Source organism: Heterocephalus glaber, unplaced genomic scaffold (assembly GCF_053883595.1).
Source record: "Heterocephalus glaber isolate CG9 unplaced genomic scaffold, H.glaber_assembly_v1.0 deba00001457, whole genome shotgun sequence".
NCBI classification, from domain to species: Eukaryota; Metazoa; Chordata; class Mammalia; order Rodentia; family Bathyergidae; genus Heterocephalus; species Heterocephalus glaber.
This window is the reverse complement of record NW_028258305.1, coordinates 42,195,023-42,217,941: the sequence shown is the minus strand read 5'-3', so window position 1 is coordinate 42,217,941 and position 22,919 is coordinate 42,195,023. Positions and strand designations below refer to the sequence as shown.

Genomic DNA, 22,919 nt, shown 5'->3' with positions numbered 1-22,919 from the left:
ATGACGGAAGCAGAGACAGCAAGTGTGACACAAACACATACAGAGGGAGAGATGAACATGGATTAAAATGAGCAAACTTAAAAGTTGAAAAAACAATATCATAATAATGAAAACAATAAGAAAACCACAATGTACAATGAAATACAGTTAGACCATTGGGAATCTGTCCCACAATCCTTTGAACAAAAGCAGTCTTTTAGAAGATGGCTTTGGCTGATTGGCACCATAGCCCTTGAGAAGGAGGAACCCTGCTTACCAGTCTTGTCCAGGCTCTGGGCTCTGTGATAGATGTATTTTTAGGGAAAGCTGTCTGGCAAAACAACTGATCACAGTGGATATATTTAATATTACTAAATGACCCCCTAATGTTATGCTTTTATAGTTTTTTCTACACTTAATGATTGTCAGTGTTACCTTATAGTACTAGTAAATACTTTTACTTCTATAGGAATATTATCTTTAGCATCAGTTTCTCTCCTAAACTGGTACTTGAACCAAACTTATTAGAATTATACCCAATTATAAGACAGTAATGTGGGGCTCTCTCTTAAGTGCATGTCTATTCTTTTAAAAATATTTTTACTATAGAAACATTAAAACTTCTAAAAAACAGAGCAATCAAATGATCACCTCTCATGTACCTGTCACCAAACTTGAACAAGTATCAATCTTTCAATACTCTTGTTTATTCTTCCTCCTCATAACTTTTTGTGCAGAAAAAGGTGGCTAATGCAAACTCAAGGCAATTATTTCATTCAGGAATCCTTGAGCTTATCTATCTGTCAGACAGTAAAAACATTTTCAACAAAAAAATTGACAGAAGTGTTTTTTTTTGGTACTGGGGATCGAACTCGGGTCCTTGCGCTTGCACAGCAGGCGGTGAAACAACTGAGCTAAATCCCCAGCCCTCAGAAGTGCTTTTAATATCTCAGTTCATCTGAAAAAATGCAAATTATAAAAAAAACTCCTTTTCCAGTTAAAAGCAAGATCCAAAGATTCCCACTTTTGTATATGGTTGGGATGTTCCTTGTATGTTTGTATTTGATTAAAACATTTTGTTTTTGTACCAGGGATCGAACTCGGGACCTTGCACTTTCAAGGCAAGAGGTGGAACCACTGAGCTAAATCCCCGGCCCAATACATTTCTATTTTTAATCCAAAGGGTTCTCCTTTTTCCCTGTCCATTTCATGACATTTATTTATGAAGAAATCAGGTTATGTTATACAATACCCTATATCCTGGATTTGACAGTCTGTTTCCTTTGGTGACCCTTGTGTCTCCATCCCGAGGTTAGATCTGGCTGCTTGACTGAAGTTTTATTTTTGAGAAGTGGTAAGAATCTGGGTAGATAATATGTTGCACTTACAAATAAAAAAGGAAGCACATAATTGAATGGATTATAGATACTGATTAGTGGGTTCAGGAGTTATTGGTCCTATTTTTCTATTAGGAAGTCCCCATCAACTTTTTACCTAATGCTTTTAGCATTTATTGATGAGTCTTGCCTAGATTCATTCTTTTATTAGGGGTTGGAAAATGTTGACTTTTCTAATTTTATTCTCCTTTTGGCAAGTGTCCATTTCCTCTATTTGTTTCTCTTGAAATACTGCTCATTGATATCTTCCATTATTTAACAAAACTCAGAATGAGTTAGCAACCTTCAATGGTTACCAAGAAATTTCTTTTTATTACTACTATGAACTCAGATCTTTATGCATCTGAGGTGGCCTAGTCCATTTCAACCCCCCTTCCCCCTCTTCTCCTTCTTTTTTTTGCTTTGGTACTGGGGATTGTACTCGGGTCCTTGCACTTGCGCAGCAGGTGGTGAAACCACTGAGCTAAATCCCCAGCCCATTTTCCTCCTTCTTGGGAAGGAGTCTCACTATGTTGCGTAGGCTGGTCTTAAACTTGTGGGCACAAGTTTAGCTACCTTAGCCTACCTTAGCCACCCAAGTGATTAGGACTACAGGAATATACCACTGTGGTCAGCTCAATCCTTTTTTTTTTTTTTTAAACAGGGTCTTGCAGTGTAGCCCATGCTGGCCTTGAACTTGTGATCCTTTTGCCCCAGTCTCCCAAGTACTGGGATTATGGCTGTGTGCCATTATAGCTGGCTCTCAATCATCATCTTCATGCTCAAATTATTCTACTTTTGACCAGTGGGAGCCTTTGTAAGGAAGTTTTGGTGTTTTTTGACATATCCATTAGGGCTTATTAGTTTTCTTGCTTTTTGGCATAAACTATTCCCAATTCATCTTGCATATATCCTGCGGCAGACTTGAAATCAACCATTTTTCCAAGGACCTGTGGCTTCTTTTACTGGAAAAAGAGTATTAGAGATCACAATCAGGGTATTGGGTGCTCACTGTTCCTGGCCTGTCACTGCTTCTAGGCCTTTTTAGTGGATAAAAAAATTTGTGTATTTTATTGTATTAAAAAAATTTGTATATGTTAGAAGAAAACAGGCCCAGTGTGGTGGCACACCTGTAATCCTAGTACTTGGGAGGCTGAGCAAAGAGGACTACCATGAGTTCAAGGTCAGCCTGAATTGCAGAGTGAGACCCTGTCACAAACAAACAAACAACAAAACGATTCTCTTAGCATTTTAAAGGCACTCTTCCATTATCTTTTGGGTTCTATTATTTTCAATGAGAGGTCACTGATGTTCTCATCTTTATTTCCCTGTATGTAACATGTTCCCCCTCTGTCAAAGGAGGCCAAGAAGGAATAGAAGGGAAACTAGGAGAGCACAATATTATGGAACTAAGGGCAAGACTGTTTCAAGAAGAAGGGAGAGGTCATCTATGCCAAATGCCGCTGATAGGTCAAATAAGACAAGTACTGAGCACAAAGGACTACTGTAGAATTCAAGGATGTTTCTTTGACAAAGATAGTTCTAGCAGAGTAATAAGAGGGAGAAGTGTGACTAGGGTGTGTTCCAAAAGAAGAGAAGAGAAATTGAAGCCACTTACCACTGATAATTGTTTCAAGAAGTTCTTCTAAAATGAGATGAGATATACAGACATAGCTGGGGTGGAAACAGGTCAAACCCAGAACTTTTTATTCAAGAGATGAAGGGAGGAGAAAGGGACATAAAAGAACTGAGATGTATTATGTGTGTGTACCAACACACACATGTCATCATGATGAATGTAATCATTACATAATGCAAACATCCACTAAGGATTTTTTTTCTAATTGCTTCTTTTTTTCTTAGTGAAACAGGAACCAATAAGCCACTAAACTCCAGTTTAGGTTTATAGGAAGACTGCTATTCAGAACTAGTACTTGCCAGATAATTACAATCTAGACCAAAATGAAAAGCATTACAATAGCTGCCTGTAATAGATAAGGAACTCAACTGTCCATGAATTTTCTGATACTTTTGTTTGGGGTGATGTGATATTCTGCTTATATTCCAAGTGCATCTGTTTCCCCAGACTTACTTTTTTTTTTTTTTTGTACCAGGGATCAAATTCAGGTCCTTGCGCTTGCAAGGCAAGCAACGGAACCACTGAGCTAAATCCCCGGCCCTAGACTTACTTTTTAGTTTAAACTCTTTCTTTTCTAGGTCCAAAGGGGTAGGGGAAGTGAGAGGGGAAAGAGAAAGGAAAGAAGGGAAAGGAAAAATTATGAGAAAAGGAAAAAATGGAAACAAAGTCTTTGCAAATAGGGAAGGGTGGAGGGGGTGAAGGGAGGACAGGTAATGGGGAAAAAGTAAGAACCAAGATACATCATGTACAGGTACAAGATCTCAATGATAAATGTAAACATATTGTATACCTAAAATGTACCAATAAAAAATTTAAGCAAAAAAACCCCCCAAAACCCCTTTCTTATCTGATAAAATATATATATATATATATTACAGTTTAAATCTAAAATGTCTCCTAAAAGTCTCGTGTTTGGAAGGTGACTGTACTCATCAATGGATTCATCCACTGATGTACAGAGCAGCTCACGTTGTTGGAGGCAGGGCCTGGTTGGAGGTGGGCCACTGGGGGCGTGACCTGTAACCAAGAATTCTTTTTTTTTTTTTCTCGAGAATTCTTATTCTAGGCTCTTTCCTTTTCTCTCTGTTTCCTGACTTCCATGGGTTGAGCACATCTTCCTCTACCATCCTATTTATGCCTTGGAACCAGCTGAACAGACTAAAACTCTGAGTCAAAAATAAATCTCTCCTTCAAGTTGTGGGTGTCAGGTACTTTGCCCTAGTAACTATGACAACATATGACCCTCAACTTACAAACAGGTTTTGTTTCAGAAATTTGCTTTTCTGAAGCAGTCAATAGTTTCTAATTCAGAATGTTTTCCTATAAGACAGTAATTGTTCTATTTCTATGATGTCAAATGTTGATCCAATCCATAGAAGTAGGTGATTTTCATACCTAAGTAGACAACAGTTTTAATAGCACTTCTGATAGAAACTGGGCATTTCAAACAATGTATACAGCACCTAAGAGATGTCAGGCACTGTGCCAGAGATGGGGACATTAACAGAAGCAAAACCCAGTCACAGCTGCTGCCCTTTTGGTACTAAACAATCCAGTAGGAAAAGATGTGACAATCCAAATAAATGCAAAATTACAAATGTAGTAAGTGTTGTGACAAGGGGGCAGCATCCTTTAAGAAGGCTTAACAGACTTTTATGCCATCAGGGAGACCAGTAAAAACAAGGGTCAGGAAAAGGAGCCACAGAGTTAAAAGAAGAGTGACAGTGGCATGAACATGCTCTCCCCATGGGAGTCTATGCAGCAGATCTTCCCTCAAGGCACCCCTGGCCCCTTGGTATGAAGACTAGAGCTGAGGACACAGAGGGTCTTGATGGGACTGGTAGGGTCTCAAGCTCCATCTGTGAAAATAAGCTTCTCCAGACTATTTCCGAATGAACTCCTTGGTCTCCGGAGATTCAGACTCTCTGGGAACAAGGCCTGGTAATCTGCATTTGAAACTAGTCTGTATGTGCTGTAGGTGTGCCTGGACATGTGAGAACTGCTCCCCAGAGGGCTAGGTGATAATGTCTCACAGTTTTAGCAGAATCCCTCATGGGGTGGGCAACAGCTAAGTGGCACACCTGTAGGGACAGGCAGCAAGAGGAAGGGATATGCATGGGGAAAGTAGGGATGAAGGGCAGGCAATGGGATTGGTCAGAATCAGTACAATATTCTATGGCTGGGTGTGAGTGGCAGTTTAGAGCCACTGGTTATAGAATTCTTTAGGAGGTAGTAGTCTATAGCACCTGAGAGTATGGGCTTGAGTTTGAACCACTTAACAGTTTACCCTGAGCATCACTCAGGTAGTGCATTTGTTTATGTACTATCCTGAGCATCATTTGGGCAGGTGTTATTTCAACCAGTGGATTCTTGTATTGAATAGATTTGATAAAATTGTCATTTTTATATTTCCTGTTATGTTATAAAAATTAATAAAAAATATGCAATTTTGGGTCATCTGGAAAATAACTGGACTGGTAAGTGGCTAATCCACAATCTGATATTTACTGGCTGTACGATTTGGACAATAGCTTCTCTATGCCTTAACATATGTAAAATAAAATCATAATATAAAATCTACTCCTTGTGATATTTACCTTATAGAGTATTGGGAGGATTAAGTAACCTAATGCCAATAAAGTATCTGGCACATACACTATAGCAGTTATCATCAACGAGGTACCTGAGATCAATCAGATACTCTCGGTTCTCCCACCATACTTCCTTGCCTTCTGTTCCCCAGACTGACCAAGCTCAAATGAATGGCATCACTGTTCGCTCAACCATCAGGCCAAAAACAGACTTCTCATACCAACCCATCAGCACATCCCTTTGGCTCTATTTTCTTACCACTTCCACAGCTGCCATAACTTATGGCAAAACTTCTTACCACATCCCGACTACTCCATCAGTCCCTTGATTGGTCTCTCAGCTTCCTCTTTACTCCACAGCTGATTCTCCACAACCCACTGAGTGATCTTTGAGTAATAAATCAGTGTTGGGATGATGAAATGTTGTAAAATTGATTGTGGTAATGGTTGTACAACTGCATATAAACGATTGAGCTGGGCACTTCGAATTGTACAGTGTATGAATTACATCTGGAATCAAGGGTCCTGATAATTCTGAAATTGCTGTACAGTCTACTGGGACTGAACAAATATGTAAATGGATGTTGGATGACAGGAGTCAGGTTCTCACCACTGGAGAGGTAATTTACACATAACCAGGGGAGAATGGTTTGAGGGAACGATGTGATACTGGATGAGAGCCAGATATTTCAGTATAATAACGCATATATAGCTTGATGTAAACACAAATGAATAAATGATCTGAGAAATGCATGTATAGAAATACTGATTTCTAGGGCCGGGGATTTAGCTCAGTGGTTCCGCCACCTGTCTCGCAAGCACAAGATCCTGAGTTCAATCCCTAGCACCAAAGGAAAAAAAAAGAAATACTGATTTCTATTGTTATTCTCCGATAAAAGGAACCAAGGACTCTTAAGAGATATGCCTCATTCTAGCAGTGGGGTAAGGAATATGTAAGAGCCTAGAGCATGTTGCAATGCCAGAAAGTAAGCAAGTATTAAGAGGAGGAGCAGGAGGAATGTGAGGAGGAGGAAGAATTGTAAAGGGATACAAGAACTAACTTGAAAGAGATCCCATAGCCAGAGATGAAAGAATGAGTGACAAAATAAATAATGTAGTATTGTGCTATAATCCAAAGTAGAAAATAAATGTCTATGAGTCCAAACTGACAGAAATAAATGACTTGAGCCACGCATGGTGGTGCACACCTGTAATCCCAGTACCAGGAGGCTGAGGCAGGAGGATCAGCGTGAGTTCAAGGCCAACCTGGGCTACACAGTGAGTTCAAGACCAGCCTGAACTACATAGTGAGATCCTGTCTCAAAAAAACAAAACAAAAAACAAACAAACAAAAGAAGACTGAATTAAATAAATAAATGGAAAATATATACAGGATGTAGATACTTCCTTCTCCAGGAGGCAGAGCTTGGCCTTCCTCTCCCTCTGAATGGGAACTGTATCTGGCAACTTGCTTGCAAAGAAGAGACTAGGAAATGAATGAAGAAACCTTGTAAACACCATCTCAGGTAGGTGAGCAAGGGCATCATCATTAGCAAGAAGTCATGTTGATGACCTGGGATGATCAGGGTACTTCACTTCTGTGGTCTTCTCTAAAATCCACAACCCCAGTCTAAGCATTAGCACGTCATGTAAGGCCAGCCATGGTAGCAAATGCTTGTAATCCCAGCACTTAGGAGGCTGAGGCAGGAGGATAGCCACAAGTTCAAGGCCAGCCTAGGATACATAGTGAGTCTTGAACTATGTAGTGAGACCCTGTCTCAAAAACAAACAAACAAGCAAACTCCCACGCAAAACAAAAATAAAAGTCACGAAGGACATTCCATAAAATACCTGACTAGGACTCCTCAAAATTGTCAAGATCATGAAAAGTGAAAAAAGATTAAGAAATTGTCACAGATCAGAGGAGATAAAGGAGACATGATGAATAAATAGAATGTGGTGGTTGGGGACTTAGCTCAGTGGTGCCACCACCTGCCTTGCAAGCGCAAGGTCCTGAGTTCGATCCCTGGTACAAAAAAAAAAAAAATAGAATGTGGTTTCTTGGGACAGAAAAAGGACATTAATGGAAATTAGTGAAACAGTATGACTAAAGTCTGGAGGTTAGTTAATGGTAATATATTGATGTTGGTTTCTTTTGTGACTTGTATCAAGGCAATGTAAGATGTCAATGTTAGAAGAAAGTGAGGGGTACAGTAAGTCCCCAACTTTCCAGAGGAATGTTCATAAGTCAGATTCATTTGTAAGTCTGACAAAGTGTGTCTTACACACCTTTGACACAAACATACAATGTAAAGCATAAAAAAACCAAACACACACACAAAAGTCTTGTACTCTATTGCACTGTACAGTAAGCACACACAGCACAACTGTGACAATGTCTGGCAGACAGGTGAACTACTTCAGTGATTTGTTCGCATCTATGAATGCTGGTAACGTGAGGTCTGTTCATATCTGTGAAAGCTGACAACTCGAATGTTCGTAAGTCAGGGACTTACTGTATATTGTAACTATGTGTACTATCTTTTCAACTTTTCCTTAAATTTAAACTTATTCTAAAATAAAATTTAATATATTTTTTAAAAATAAAATTCTATCCCTTATGTCACCTGGCCCCTAGCTACTTCTCTGAATCAGCTTCTTACTTCTGATCTTGCTGACCACCAAGCCTCAGACACATAGAACTCTTTACTCTCCCAGGAAAATACCAAGTCCCACTATGGGGCCTTTATTCCTACTTTCTTGACCTGGAATATTCTTCCTCAGATCCTGCCTGGCTTCTTTCTTCTCATAATATTCAGGTTCCTGATCAAATATCACCTCTTCAAAATCTTTCTTTGACCTTCCAATCTGAAAAACTCTATACCTTTTTCACTCTATTTTTCTGCAAACTATGACTACCCTTTATTATATTATAAAATTATTTTCTGTCTTTTCCACTAGAATGGGAACTACATAAAAGCAGGGACTTATCTTTATGCAGATAAATCACCACCTCCTAAAACAGTGCCTGGGACCTATTAGGTGCTCAACAAATACTTGTTGAATTAATAAATTACTTCTAAAGATAAATTAACTAATTACTTCTAAAGAGGTAATTATGTATAAAGAGTTCACACAGTGATAGGGCTGGGCCCTGAACCCAGGCCTACTTGACATTAGAGCCCATGCTCATTCCACTGCATTGAGTTTTCTTCTGTCAAAGCTGAAAATGAAGTTGGCAACAGTGATAGGAATAAATGGATGCAGCAGCAGAAGAGAGGGCAGGGGAACTCCTGAACCTGAGTCATTTAGATAGGTGTGTCCTAGGCTGGTAGCTGGAGCACAGGAGTACAGCTAGTACTTTATGGTTGGAACAGGGAATTGATGGACATTTGGGTATATACTATTTGGAGCAGAAGTTTGGATTGAATTCACAAGTAAAGATGAGTTTTTCTCACGGTACCTCAACTTTTACATTTGCAAAATAAATGAAAATATAGAATTGGGATTATTAAAAAGTACTGCTAAAACAGAATGTAAGAATGTTTTCCAGCTCTTTCATTTCTATTCAAACAATGACAGCATCCTAGGAACCACTGTTTTAAAGTGTTAGGCATTTAGGGACTGACCTCTGAAGACGGCTAAAAGCATTAAAATGGCCTCTAATGTACTGCTGGAGCCTTGATAGGACAATGATTTATTAATATTGTTTTTCTTGGTGGAAGTAGTCCTTCTCCCAATTACTAATTATCAGCTGCTCTCTGAATAAGAGTGCCTATTATACTCTTAAATTTCTCAGGAACTCAAACGCTCAGCCACACTGATCTTCCCATTACCAGACTCAAGGGCAGCTAAGTGAGGTAATATAGAATCATCTCCATATTTGATATTCTAAATTTCACAGGGACCAAAATTTCTATCTTTGATTTTTGCTATTGTAAAAATCAGAAGGAGACACTACTAATTAAACAGATATAATAAAGGTCTATTAAACCTGCTGTAAATCAGATTTCTTTACCTTCTATGTTGAGTCCAATAATGAATCATAACATGTTGATTTCTAAAGTACCTTTACTGGCTCTGAAAGTCTATCAGTTTATCTTCAGAGCTACTTCTCATCTCTTTAATATACTTATTTGAAACCCAAGAAAAGCTGAAATGCTTGTTTTTCTCAAAGGACAAGATGGTAAATATTTTAGCCTTTGTAGGCCACAGGAATTTTGCGGCAATTATTCAACTGCCAGTGTAGGGAAAGCAGCTATGATCAATGGTAGGGTTTATATCTAGATGTCCTCCCAAAGCCTCATGTACTCAAAAGTAGGGCTTTTGTAAAGTGAATGGATTTAAAGGCTTATAGCTAGCTGACCTGTCAGGAGGTAAGGACTCATTGGAAGAGGTTGGTCACTGGGTATGTGGCCTGGAAGGATTTATCTCCCTTCTGGCTCTTCCCTTTGCTCTGTTTCCTGGATGCCATGAGGTGAGCAACTTTCCTATGCCCAGGCCCTTCCACCATGCCACTTCCGCCTTTTACTTGTGGGTGTTGGGTACTGTGTCTCAGTGACCAGGAAAATGACTAGTCAGTCAATATATAAACAAGTGGAAACGGCTGTTTTCCCATAAAACGTTATACAGGCTGAAGTCTGGCAGCCACTGCCCTAGTATAGACCACAGGTAGGGTGTGAGGTTCAGAGGCCAAGCACATACCTGTGTACTATGCGAATATCTGAGCAAAGTTCAAGAGTCTGTTTTACATTATGAATTTGAGTCAATGTTAGGAACTAAACAGGCCTAGAGCCACATCAATAAATCTACTTTAATTCCAAATTGGCTTTATAGCCCTTCTGTGCCTTAGGTGAGTTTTAGGTGGTCCTATGGATTAATTGTGATACTGGCGAGAAATTAACAAGATAGACACATCCTTCTAAGGTGAGAGAAGAAAATAATGCGGGAAAAAAACGACTGGGACAAAAAGGACACTCTTCTCCCTGGTAAACTACCTAGCCCAGAATCAGCTCCAGGATGCTCCTAGTCTAACTGGACCATTTCAGGCTGCAATGTGCTAGTTTGTATTGTCCCTAACAGATTTACAGTTACAGTCATGGGCACACAGTTCTTATTTGATCCTCAGTTTGGTCTGTGTTTGAAGGTAGTATGGTTTACAAAGGTCTACAAAATGACCGAGGGCCAAAGCTCAATTACAGGAATTCAAAAGGAACCACAAGTAACTGGCCTTTGTGGTCTAATCAGAGGTGAAAATGAGATCAATAAAGCCAAGATTTAGGAAAACAGACAGCAGTGACAAGCTGAGCCAAGGATCAAATGCAAAACAAAACAGCTCCTGAATGAGAACACTGCCTCATTGCCTGTGATATTCTGCAATCTTTTGGAATGATGCTTTTGTTTAGTCTCATATCTCTGGATCTCTTGAAAATGCTTTTTGTTCTTGGTCAATGACACAATCTCTAATGTAGTGATATGAGGCCAGAAAACAGAATATTGAATCATTTAATGATACTCTATGAATATATCAAGATCAGTGTAGTCATGATTAGAATTTTGGTTGAGAGGGAAAACTGAATTGCTTTACACAGAGCAGCCATATAGTAAATATTTAGTTATGCTGAATTTTCAGTAAATTGAGGGTCTGCTAGGTGCCAGATACTATACTGGATGCTGGAACTGCACTGATACAGACAAATGTGGCTTCATTCTTGTGGAGTGTGCAGTCTTTTTTAAAAAAATATTTACCATGCAACTTTATTGGCAGAAGGGCTGGTTTCTGATGGCTGGGTTTTTGTTTTTGTTTTCCAGTCTCTTAAGACATTACCATGGAAGATACTTAAACCTGCTTTGTTTAGTTATTTATATATAAATAGGGTGTCATGATGAGTAGTTTTTTCATAGTCCACTTATTTAATTGAGCAGTTCTGAGTAAGTAATTGGCACTTTGCCTTTCTGATTTTCCCTTTCCCCCATTAGCCAGTCTGAATCCATCCCAACGACAGTGAACACAGTGATCACCTCATCTGCCAGAAGGGACAACTCAGTACTGTTTGCGGCATCATAGTCATAGAGAACCCTGGCCTTCCTGCTGCCACTTGACTTCTTAAGGTCAGTGATGTTGGAAGGAGAGGTGATTCCTAGGCCACTGATTGAAGCCATGGCAGAAGAACCAATTGCATTTGATAAAGTAGATGGCACAGGACTTATGGAAGTCTGATTGTTGTTAGATAACTGGATGGAAAACTTCCCAGTTGTTTCTGGAGATCTAGCATGTATTGGTAACACTGTGCATAGTAAGTCATCTGGGCTTCTACAAAGTCATTCAGACAGTGAAGATGATGAGCATATGTACTGTTGATTCCCTCTAGTAGAAGTCTGGTAATCTCAGCCTGACGATCAAACTCACTTTGAGTTATTCTTAATTCCTGTTCAGATGAACTTCTAGTTTCTGCAGCTTTTGCCTTTTTCAGTCTGGTTTTTGCAGCATCCAAATCCAGTCTCTTATTTTGTAACAGTTTCCTTTCTTTAGCAATTGTTTTGTAATCTCCTTCTATGAAGTTTCTTAAAGGAGTAAGAAAATTTAAGACTGATGTTTGAATGAGCTGTCAGCTGTTCCAATTCATTTTTGTGTTTCTCCACACTTAATAAGGGCATTCCCATAAGCTGTTCCTGGGCCAAACTTGGTCCCTGCGTCAATCATGTACTGTCCCAAAAGTTCTGGGTTGTTTATACGACTTGGCGCTTTTCTATCCAGTTTCTCATAAACAAATTCTTCTATTCTGGCATTTGGATTTGGCTTTAAAAATACTTCAGTTTGTTTCATTATTTTTTCTGTCCATATTTTGGTACATTCAGCTTTGCTAAGGAGGTTCTCTAAGTGAGCATCCAATTCTGTCTTCTCTGCTTGGCCAAGCTTTTCTTCTGTGAACTGCATGGCGCGGCTGAGGAAGTTGCCTGTGTCGGCCAACAGCTTCTTCACGTTGAAGTCCATGATGTTCATGCTGGGCGGCACCGGGCGCTGTGGCCGGGTGAGTAGCCGGGAGGCGGCTGCGCGGCGGCCCGGGACAGACGTGGTTGGTGAGGGAGGCGGCACTAGCCCCGCCTCCGCAGCTGTCGTTTCTGTCGGAGTGTGCTGTCTTGAGGGGAACACGGACACTAATCAAATATTCGTAAATGTGGATATGTTTCAAAAGAGTGTTTGGAGATATCATCAAAAGAAGACTTAGTAAAAAAAAAAAAAAAAAAGAAGACTTAGCCTCATCTAGAAAATCAGAAAAGTTATCTCTCAGAAAGTGAAAGTGAAGTTGAAGCCTGGATGATGAACAAGGGTAACAGGTAAGATGTGGTTGAAAAGGCTCCTTGGCAGAGAAAACAGAAGGTACAAAAGCCCAGATTCGAGTACTGAAAAAGAGGTCCAGCATAGCTGCATCTTGAAGAATAGGAAGAGCATCAGAAAGTTAGGCTGGACACAGACAGGAAATTCTGAAAGGCCTGATGTGCCATAGTAAAGAAAGTTTTTTTGTTTTTGTTTTTTTTTGGTATTGGGGAACAAACTTGGGACCTTGTGCCTATGAGGCAGGCAGCGGAACCACTAAGCTAAATCCCCGGCCCCTAAGAAAGTTTAAAGAAATGTCCATTCTTGGGCACAGTGAGAGATGACCCTGAGTTTTAAGCATGTCACTGTTATGACTGATATGTGTGGGAGTTTTTTGGAAAGTACAGGGGATTGAACCCAGGGCCTTGTGCATGCTGGTTAAGTGCTGTCAATGAGCTACATGTGATTATAAGGGCGACTCGAGTAAAGAGCAGAAAAAAAAAAAAAAGAGTAAAAAGCAGACCAGAGACAAGCAAAAGAGACGGCAAGCACCTCGGTGAGTAGGCTCTGCAGTGATCTATGTGTGAGGTGATTCTTAGTGTCCTGCACTAGAGCACAGAAAGAAGTGGCTGCATATAGGAGATATTCAGGGCAAAACAACAACAGTACTAACTTACTGATTTATAAACATATGTCAAAATTCACAAAACTGTAAACTTAACTGAATTTTATTATATGTAAATTATAACTCAATAAAGATAAAAAAATGACACATGACTGGATGGAATGGGAGCAGAGCAGAGAGAAACAGACAACAATCCCAAGTTTCTGGTTTTAGCACAAGGTGGCTAGTGCTGCCCTTTATTGAGATGAAATGGTATAGGAATGGGAAGGAAATAAGTCCAGGCATACCTGCATTGCATTTAAGAGGTCTGTGAAACATCTACTAAGTGGCAATGTCAAGTAGGAATTTGATAAATGGTTCTGGAATTCAGGTGATTGCTTTGGGTTGGAGATTAGATATGAAATCACTAAAATGGGAGTCTAAGAAGCTCAAGACAGAGTCCAGCATACTAAGAGAGCTACAGCAATTTATAATGGAGCCTGAAGTCCTTAACCAAAAAAGGAAGGGATCAAAATTAGTAACATAGTAAAAATTTAGGGCATAACAAAAAATTCAGTTCCTTCAAATCTAGAATTTAATGTAGTTTTTCCTTTTCCATCTACTAAAAATGACCAGAAGGAGAAAAGATTTGGTCAAACAGACAGAAATACCTCAAGGATTTCAGTTACAGAAGTTCTACTTAAAATGTTACATGATAAACTCAGAGAGCTTTTCCATGTCCCTCACAATCAACATGCAAAACCAGCTGCTTTTCTGCTAGTAAATTATAAAATGACTAGGCTGGGGATTTAGCTCAGTGGTTCTGCCACCTGCCCCACAAGCACAAGGACTGGAGTTCGATCCCCAGTACCAAAAAAAAAAATTAATAAATAAATAAAAATCTCTGATTCTAGAAAGTCCTGGGATTTGAAGAAGTGTCATTATTTATGTTACAGTGGGAGAAATGTGTGGTGGGCCCCACCAAAGGAGCAGAAAGATATCACATTCTAGTTAAAAATCTCACTTGCTAGAATACTCAATGACTTCAGCAGGAAAGCTCTTCTGAAAGTGAACACAGGGTAGAAAAAGCCCTGAAAGCAGTGGGGTACAGTTCCTGTAGAAGATGACAGCTTGGTGCCAAGCAATGTCCTGTTCTATCACCACAGTAATATGGATAAGCGCAGTCATTAATGTGCAGCACACATACTGACTGCTTTCCAAATGCCTGAGACTCTCAGATCTGTAGAGCAAGAAATGTTACTCTTTTCTAATGTGTCATCCTTTATCTTATAATAAATAATTCTGGGATCAAATCAAGTTCCTTATCTCCTCTGTCACTAAAACAAACACAATGTCAAGGCCTTAGTGTGGAAGAGAGATATTTACAGAATGTAAGGACCTTCATTCCCCATTTGGATTATCTCTCTTGCAGAGGGAAAGGAATGGGGGAAGGACATACGTGTAAAGAGCTCACTGGCTCTGGCTGTATTAAGAGTGTATTGTCTCGGTGTATTAAGAGTGAAGAGAAATCATAACATGTCCAATCAGAACCTCTGAGAGAGACAAACAAGCCAATTATGTGCAAGGTTCTCTGCAGATTCTCTGGTTCAGCCAGATTATGGAGAGGAAGGAGTAGTTGGGGTGACATCTGGAGCCCTTTGAGACTTGTTCATACTATTCACCTTTACTGATGAAGGGTGAAGTGATGATTTGTGATTTGATGATGTGAATTTGCCAAATGACCTCTCTCTCAATATTAATGCATCAAAAATTTTACCAAAAAAAAATCATAATTAGAAAACCTATTTCAATCCCCCCATCCTCCATTTTTCTGTACTGACACCAACCACATGCAGCTGTTTAAATTGCAATTTATTCCAATTAAATACAATTAAAAACTCATTTCCTTTGTCATATTAGTCACATTTCAAGTGCTCAAAAGCCACATGTGGCTAGTGGCTACTGTACTGATTAGCATAAAACAAGGAAATACATGAAAATATTATAAGAGCTATGGAAAAGAAGAGCCACTAGAGGGGGCTGGGGATTTAGCTCAGTGGTTTCTCCGCCTGCCGCGCAAGCGCAAGGTCCCAAGTTCCATTCCTGGTACCAAAAAAAGAGTAAAGAAGGGCCACTAGAGTTTTAATTAGGATAATATCATCAGATTTTCATTTCAGAAAAATTCCTGCAAATCTGCACGAAATGCAAAGAAATTACTGAATATTTTGAGTGAAGTGGGAAGCATGATGTCCGTGAAAAAGAAAGAACTGTACCACAATACGGATCTGCTTTATTTATTTATTTATTTATTTGGTACCAGGGATGCAGCACCAAAAAAATGCGCTTGCAAGGCAGGCGGCAGAACTACTGAGCTAAATCCCTGGCCCCAATACTGATCTGCTTTACATGTTTCCTTTCCTAGCTAAAGTATGCTGGAAGCCAGACATGAGTAGCACACACCTGTAATCCTAGCATGCAGGGAGACTGGCCCAGGAAAATCACAAGTTCAGACTCAGCCTGGGCAATTTAGGAACTAAGTGAGACCCTATCTCAAAATAAAAAAAAGGCTGGGGATGTTGCTCAGGGTTAAGGCCCTGGGTTCAATCCTCAGTATTGAAAAAAAAAAAGTAAGGTGAAATACATTTTTTTTTGATAACGGAGATCGAACTTGGGACCTTGCGCTTGTGAGGCAGGCAGCGGAACCACTGAGCTAAATCCCTGGCCAAGTTGAAATATCTTTAATAGTTTGATATTAAAAGGAGTGAAAACTATCTCTGGTTAAACATAAAAGGTCCAAGGTGGATCACCACAGGAACTTTCCTTGTGTGTGCAAGGTCGTGGCACAGTGCCATCACCTGAAGGCAGCAGCAGTACTAGCGGGCCAGCTTCTTGGGAGGAGATAAAGAAAAGCCAATGAAAAGCCTCCAAAGTACATGAAAAACTGTGCCACAAGCACCTCTAACTTGACATAACCTTGCTGTCTTCCTACCTAAATCTTCCTGTGTTTGACCAAAGGTACCTTAACTAAAGCCAGAAAGGAACCTGAAACACTATCCTGGCTCTTCCTCAGCCTTAAGCCTCCTGTCTTTCCTGCCACCATCTCACAGGCACCTCAGTCTGAACCTGCCAACACCGAGCGTCTTTCTCCTAGACCTGCTTTTTACACCCTGCTCTGCTGCCAGGATGCATAGATGTGACCGCTTCTGAGCCTTGCTGCGCCCAATGAGAAGAGGGAATAACCTTTGGTTGGCTTCAAAGTCTCAGACTTAGGTTTTTAAGTTTGGACTTTAAATATTCAAGCTTTCTATTTGTACTAACCTGAGTTATAACTGGGAAAAACATTTACCTGCAATGCTTAAATGGAAGTGGAATCTAATTTCAATTTAGAAGTGACTGAAAACTGGCAGCCTGCCCAGGCCCAGGGAGGTTTTGGGAATCTGCCAACACTGAGGACTTTGCAGTTCCATATGATTATGTGTTAATTTTCAGTTTCTCTGTTTTTCTTTCAAAGAAAGATTGGAGAAAAAAATAATTCCTGTGTTGACTTGAAGAGATGAAGAGATTCTCATGAAGAATTCAAACAAGCTAGTTGTTTCCTGAAACTCTTATTAATTCTTGCTTTTCAATCAAACTATTTCTCACACTTTATAGGTAGGAAGAGAATCAGTGGCTGACTCCACATATGGATAATTCTGGCTGGACCAATTTCATTTTGCCTCCTTTCTCAGTTTCCTCAACATCTCTATTGCGTTCAGTCTAAAAAGCCATCAGATTGTAGTTTTTATCGTTCTCTTCCACTCTGTGGATAACCTGATAAACTCTTTCCTGCACTCCCAGTCAGAAACCTAGTCTAATACTATCATAATACAACCCATCTTTAAGTTGGTCATGTTTCTACAGTGCAGAAATAATATGCATACTGTGGCATCTTCTGGGCTTTAAAAACTGCTTTTCAAGCTGTTTTTAAACAGCTGGGCATGGTGGCACACACCTGTAATCACAGCACTCAGCAGGCTGAGGGAGGAGGACTGGTGCAAGTTCAAGCCCAGCCTGGGCTACATAGTGAGTTTGAGGTCAGCCTGAACTACATGGTGAGACCCTGTCGCAAAAAAAAAAAAAAAGAAAGGAAGAAAGAAAGAAAGAAACAAACAAACAAAAACCCCCTGCTTTTCCTTCTTGTGAAGTAGATGATAAAGTAAAAAGTTCTAAATAGTAACATCTTGCTCTTACTTCATCCTACTCTTATTTATTTATTTATTTTTTTGGTACTGGGGATCAAACTCGGGTCCTTGTGCTTTCGAGGCAGCCATTGGAACCACTGAGCTAAATCCCCAGCCCATTGCTCTTACTTCAGATTCCTAGCGACTGGTAGGTACCCTGAATTGGTGGCTCTAATAACATTTGTTACCCATTTTAGATGTCCCAACACAGTATTTCTTCACAAACTGAACATAACAGGATTATAAACATTATTTAACCCTCAAGAGAAGTAAAAATGAGGTGGCAAGGGAAAAAAAAGTCTAAAATCAAATCTAACCAAATGGAGGTGTGATGGAATATACTTGTACATATACTTGTACATATACTACAGAGTTTTTCTAAGGGACCGCCTGAAAAAAAAGTTTGTGGCTTTATCTCCTCAACCCTCTACCTTTTCCAGAAGCTACCAGCAAATAACTTTAGATCCCTGGTCCAGGGTTTTCTAATTCCAGGAGATGGCTTTCTTCTGACTTATCAGCTTAGGTTTTCATTTGCTTTGGTCTTTTAAATTTTTCATTTGCTTGGCTGCTCCAAAATTTTGTTGCTTTTGTCTCCTCCATTTTTCTTTGTCCTTCTGGGCTTTTACTTTATTTTTAAATTGTGTGACTGTTATTTAGTGCTGTTTCAAAAGAAAAGACAGGCAAATGTAGCTTAATTTGCTGTGCTGCCTGTGACTTTCCTTTCCTTCTGTCTCTCAAATGCAATCCCCTATCTGCAGATCTTTACTTGGTGCATGGCTTAATGGGTTAATAAATCACAAAACATGCCCATGCCCACCTAGCTGGATGGATTCGACCTGGACACCCAGGCCCAGTGCTTCCCACAGGAGGTAGGTAAGACTTAAAGAGGTGTGAGTGCATCTGCAGATGTATGTAGACAGATGCCTTATGCAAAGGAGGAAAATGCTGGAAGTGGAAGCGTTCCTGCAAAGGTGTGTGTGCATGTGTAGACACAGCTGTGTGCTAGGTAGAAAAACAGTTGTCTGCTATCGACCCCTATCATTTTCCTTTTTCCCAGGATCTCTCCTCCTTTCTTGACACCATGACCCCTTCTGGAAAGCAATCCCCTCTCCTTTGATGACTTAGGTCTGGAGGGAATGGCTCACCATACACACCTAGGATGGGAGTAAGACAGTCTAGGGGAGCAAGAGCCTTCCTTGGATTCTTCTAATCCAAGGGGAAGCACAGCCCCTGGAGGGATAGGGATAGAGTGTGTGTCTCAGCTGTCGCGGTGCTGGTTGTAGCTACACTGGGAGAGAGGGCAGGTGGCCTGGGCGAGAAGCAGCAAAGAGATGGAGGGTATCCCGTGGCCTATGATCCATGTACACTCTGGTCCTTCCAAGGCAGGCAGTGGAACCACTGAGCTAAATCCCCAGCCTCTCTGGTCCTTCCTTTTCTATTTTTATCTTCATTTTGCGGGTTTGTACCTTTTAACGTTATATTTTAATATATAAAATTTAAGAAGTTTAATTTATCAACCAAATGCACAAACCAAAAAGGTTTCATGTTGAAGATTTTTATTATTGCTACAGTTCTACAAAACTCCCACAGAACTGTAAGGGTTTAAATATACAAACAATAAAAATTGAAGCTTTAGAAGACATTTTAAAATAAAAATAAGGAAATACTAGCATTGTTTTCCATACTGGTTTGAATGTATGGTATGATTTAAAATAGCAAAATAATGTTAGGACAGGTGGCACATGCCTGTAATCCCAGCACTTGGGAGGCTAATGAAGGTGGATTGCCACAGAGTTCGAGGCTAGCCTGGGCTACATAGTGAGTTCAAGACCAGCCTGAACTACATTGTGAGACCCTGTCTCAAAAAAAGAAAAAGAAAATATAATAGCACAATAAAACAGAGCATAATAGTATAACTGACATTTTGAGCCTTGAGGAAGAGACAGATGGGGGCCTGAGAAGAAATTATACAGGGGAAGAGGATTTTAGGCCTGCATTTTAAAGCTTTCAAAGGTTTTTTTTGGGTGCTTTCAAATGTATTATTACTATTTTTTTCTTCCATTAAGTTTATTGGTACATTTTAGGTATAAAATACAGTTACATCACTGGGAACTTGTACCTTTACATGATGTATCTTGGCAAATGTATTATTCTGATTCTTTAAGAAGAAAACAAATTTTAGGCTGGGGATTTAGCTCAGTGGCACCGTGCCTGCCTCACAAGCACAAGGTCCTGAGTTTGATCCCCGGTACCAAAAAAAAAGGAAAAAAAAACAAATTTTAAAAGCTGTGTTAGGGTTCTGGCTTTCACAATCTGGCAATACAGGTCTGATTACACTCAGAGAAAAGAAGAAAAACTGATGAGCCCTTGAGGAAGTAAAAAGAACACAACCTGGAAATTTATACTGCTTGGTTATTGGGGCCATGAAAAGTCAGTTCTATGAATTATGCAATTACTGTTTTCATGATAGAGCACAATCTCATACTAGATATAAATGAAATCTCCTAAGATTCTGAGGGACATAATGGCAGGATAGGGACTTCTTGTCTTCATGTACAGTGGATCCTTGAGTTACAACTGGTCTGACATAGGAACAATGGGTTACAACTGGAATTTTAGTTTAAACTTACAAAGTCTTGAGTTACGACCCGACCTGAATGTTGGCTGCTTGGACTTCCAGATCGTCTCAGATAAAGACTTAACCCTTAAGAGTTCCAGAAGGAACATTACAACATCCTTTCCTATGTGGGGTTAATCGAGAAATCCTGGGCCAATGTCTCTCTAAGGACACTGAGATTTGCCTGTATACAGGAGATTTTGAAGGCTGTGTAGAGGAGCCTGAGCCTTCAACTGACCAACTTGACTTACAACCAGCTCTTTCAAACAAATTAAGTTCATAAGTCAAGGGTCCACTGTAGCCTCTACTCAAGTAAGTGTGCTTCATAATAAACTGCAGAGGTCAACTGTCCTTTCTAGTCTATATTCTGGTGCCTCTGGTTTGCTGGTAGCCCTGGGTAATTTGTGGCAGTCAGCTCTAGGATTGATTACTTCCATCCAGAATGAGCTGCTAGCTGAAATGCTGACTCTAAAATAAAGTCCTGGGGATTTAGCTCAGTGGTTTCGCCGCCTGCTGTGCAAGTGCAAGGACCCAAGTTCGATCCCTGGTACCAAACAAAAAATTCCTAATCTAGACTATACTATATTTTCTGAAGCATCTTTAAAAAAGGCAGATACCATTTTGGAACTGACAAGCAGCTGGCCACTTATAATTAAGCCTTGGCCCTAATACAGCAAGTCTAAGGTTAGTCCTTCTACAAAAGTGATTGTGGTTATTCTGGGTTCTGAGTCCCTCCTATCAGTCTTTTTCAGAAATAAAACATTGCCAGAAAGACACACTCTGTCTATCAGCCTCTAACAGCCATACTCAGCTGGGGCCACTCAACGTCATGCATCTTAGTCTTGGTGTCCAGAAGAACAAAACTATTAAACAAAAAAGAACTCAAATGAATGAACTCCTAATTAATGAACTCCTAATTAACATAAAACCTACAAGCCTAATTCTTCCAACAATCTACTTTGTTTTCCTGGTTTTGAAGTGGAAACACCCTTGACTCAGAATCTGGGTCCCAATGGCATGGGTGTTTCACATGAAAACTCAAGACTAAGGACAGGTGGGGTTACAGTCATATCCAGGTAGGATATCCATGCAGGTAGCTGAGAAATATTTCACTGCTTCATATTTTTCCACATACTTTCTGTCACTCCTTAAGCAGGCTGTACTCCTAAGTTATTCTCTGTCTCTGCTTCACTGGTCATTTGTTACTTCCAAACTAATAAAGACAATATATTAAAATCCTCTCATAAATCCCACAAAGTAGATATTATCACTGCCTCCATTTTAGGTATAAACACTGCAGAAATGAAACATGTTCAAGGTAAGGCAAGATCCAGGGTCCAAACTCAGGCAGTCTGGCTAATGCCTGTGCTCCAGCACATGACACCACATTGCCTGTTTCGGGCAGCTCGGGTACCTCTCTCCTAGAAGCATCCTAACAAGGCTGTAGGCAGGTGCCCTCAGGTCATTGACTTATTCAGTCCCTAAGAAGCCTTACAACTGACTTCTTTGCTTCCTACTAAGGTTATTTCGCAAACTTGCTTGATGATAAGAATCACCTGGAATATTTGTAAAAACTGGCAGCCTCTCAGGATTCTATCGTTAGAGATTTTGATTCATTGGACCTGACGTGGTCCTAGAAATGTGTATTTTTAACAAGTGTCCTGGAAGATTCTTCTCATCAGTCAGGTTTGTGAAATGTTGCTCTAGGAGTTTTAGCCAATGGGAACAAACATCATTGACTTTAAGTATTATACATTGAGTCAGATTATTATTAAGCAGATGACATTTCTATGGTTGACCTAATCCAAGGCGATCAGTACATACGGCACAAAGTGTTTTTTTCCAGGAAGGATGTGCCAGCTGGGTTGGGATGTCTTTGTGGTGTTTTTCTTTTTGAGTGATGACTCTTAGAATTCTTTAATGGTTGTGGCTGTAAGGGATTTTCTGCATTGCTCTGGTCAAGGAACAGTTTACATCAAAAACAAAGGATGCTATCTTTTAAGTCCTGCCTAAGAGAATTTTGGAGAAAATTAAATAAAAAGGAAAACACAGAGTTCTTGTTCCTTGAAGGACCCTAAAGCAAACTCTTTGTATAACTAAGAAAGAAGAATTTATGCTTTTCAACTTAAATGAATATGACTCACATACGGAAAGACTTAAAAGGATATTTTATAAGGGATTACTTCAATGTACACAGTCTAATCAGAAGCAGAAACAATCTTTGACACTCAAAGAAATCAAATAGAAAATTGCTGAAATTCACATTATTAAAGTATTGTCTAATGTTAATAAAAGATCTCAAACATTCCTAATCTGCTTTGACACCATATTTGCTGCTCATCACAATGAAGTTTCTGCCTGAGACACTACTCAGCCAAACTAACTGCTGTGTGTACACAACAGTCAGGGGAAAAAGAGGAGGAAACAGCAGAAAATAATATTACAAGGCAGCCAGAGCAGGAAAGAATGCCAGTCCTTTCTGTCCCTCAGAATCCTCTGCTTCTTGGGCTTTATTTCTGAAGGGACCACAGCAAATCAGTGGCTGAGACCCGTCCCCAGCTCTGAGGCATCAGAC

The 22,919-nt window shown here is 39.8% G+C and overlaps 1 protein-coding gene and 1 pseudogene across 18 annotated transcripts in view; both read right to left on the bottom strand.

Annotated features, from left to right (window-relative positions):
• On the bottom strand, positions 1-22,917 carry LOC147827062 (endophilin-B1 pseudogene; annotated as a pseudogene). Its single transcript, XR_015453032.1, has one exon. The product of XR_015453032.1 is annotated as an endophilin-B1 pseudogene (transcript).
• Positions 1-22,919, bottom strand: part of Dtnb (dystrobrevin beta) — a 334,007-nt gene that overhangs the window by 73,194 nt on the left and 237,894 nt on the right. The window lies entirely within an intron of this gene.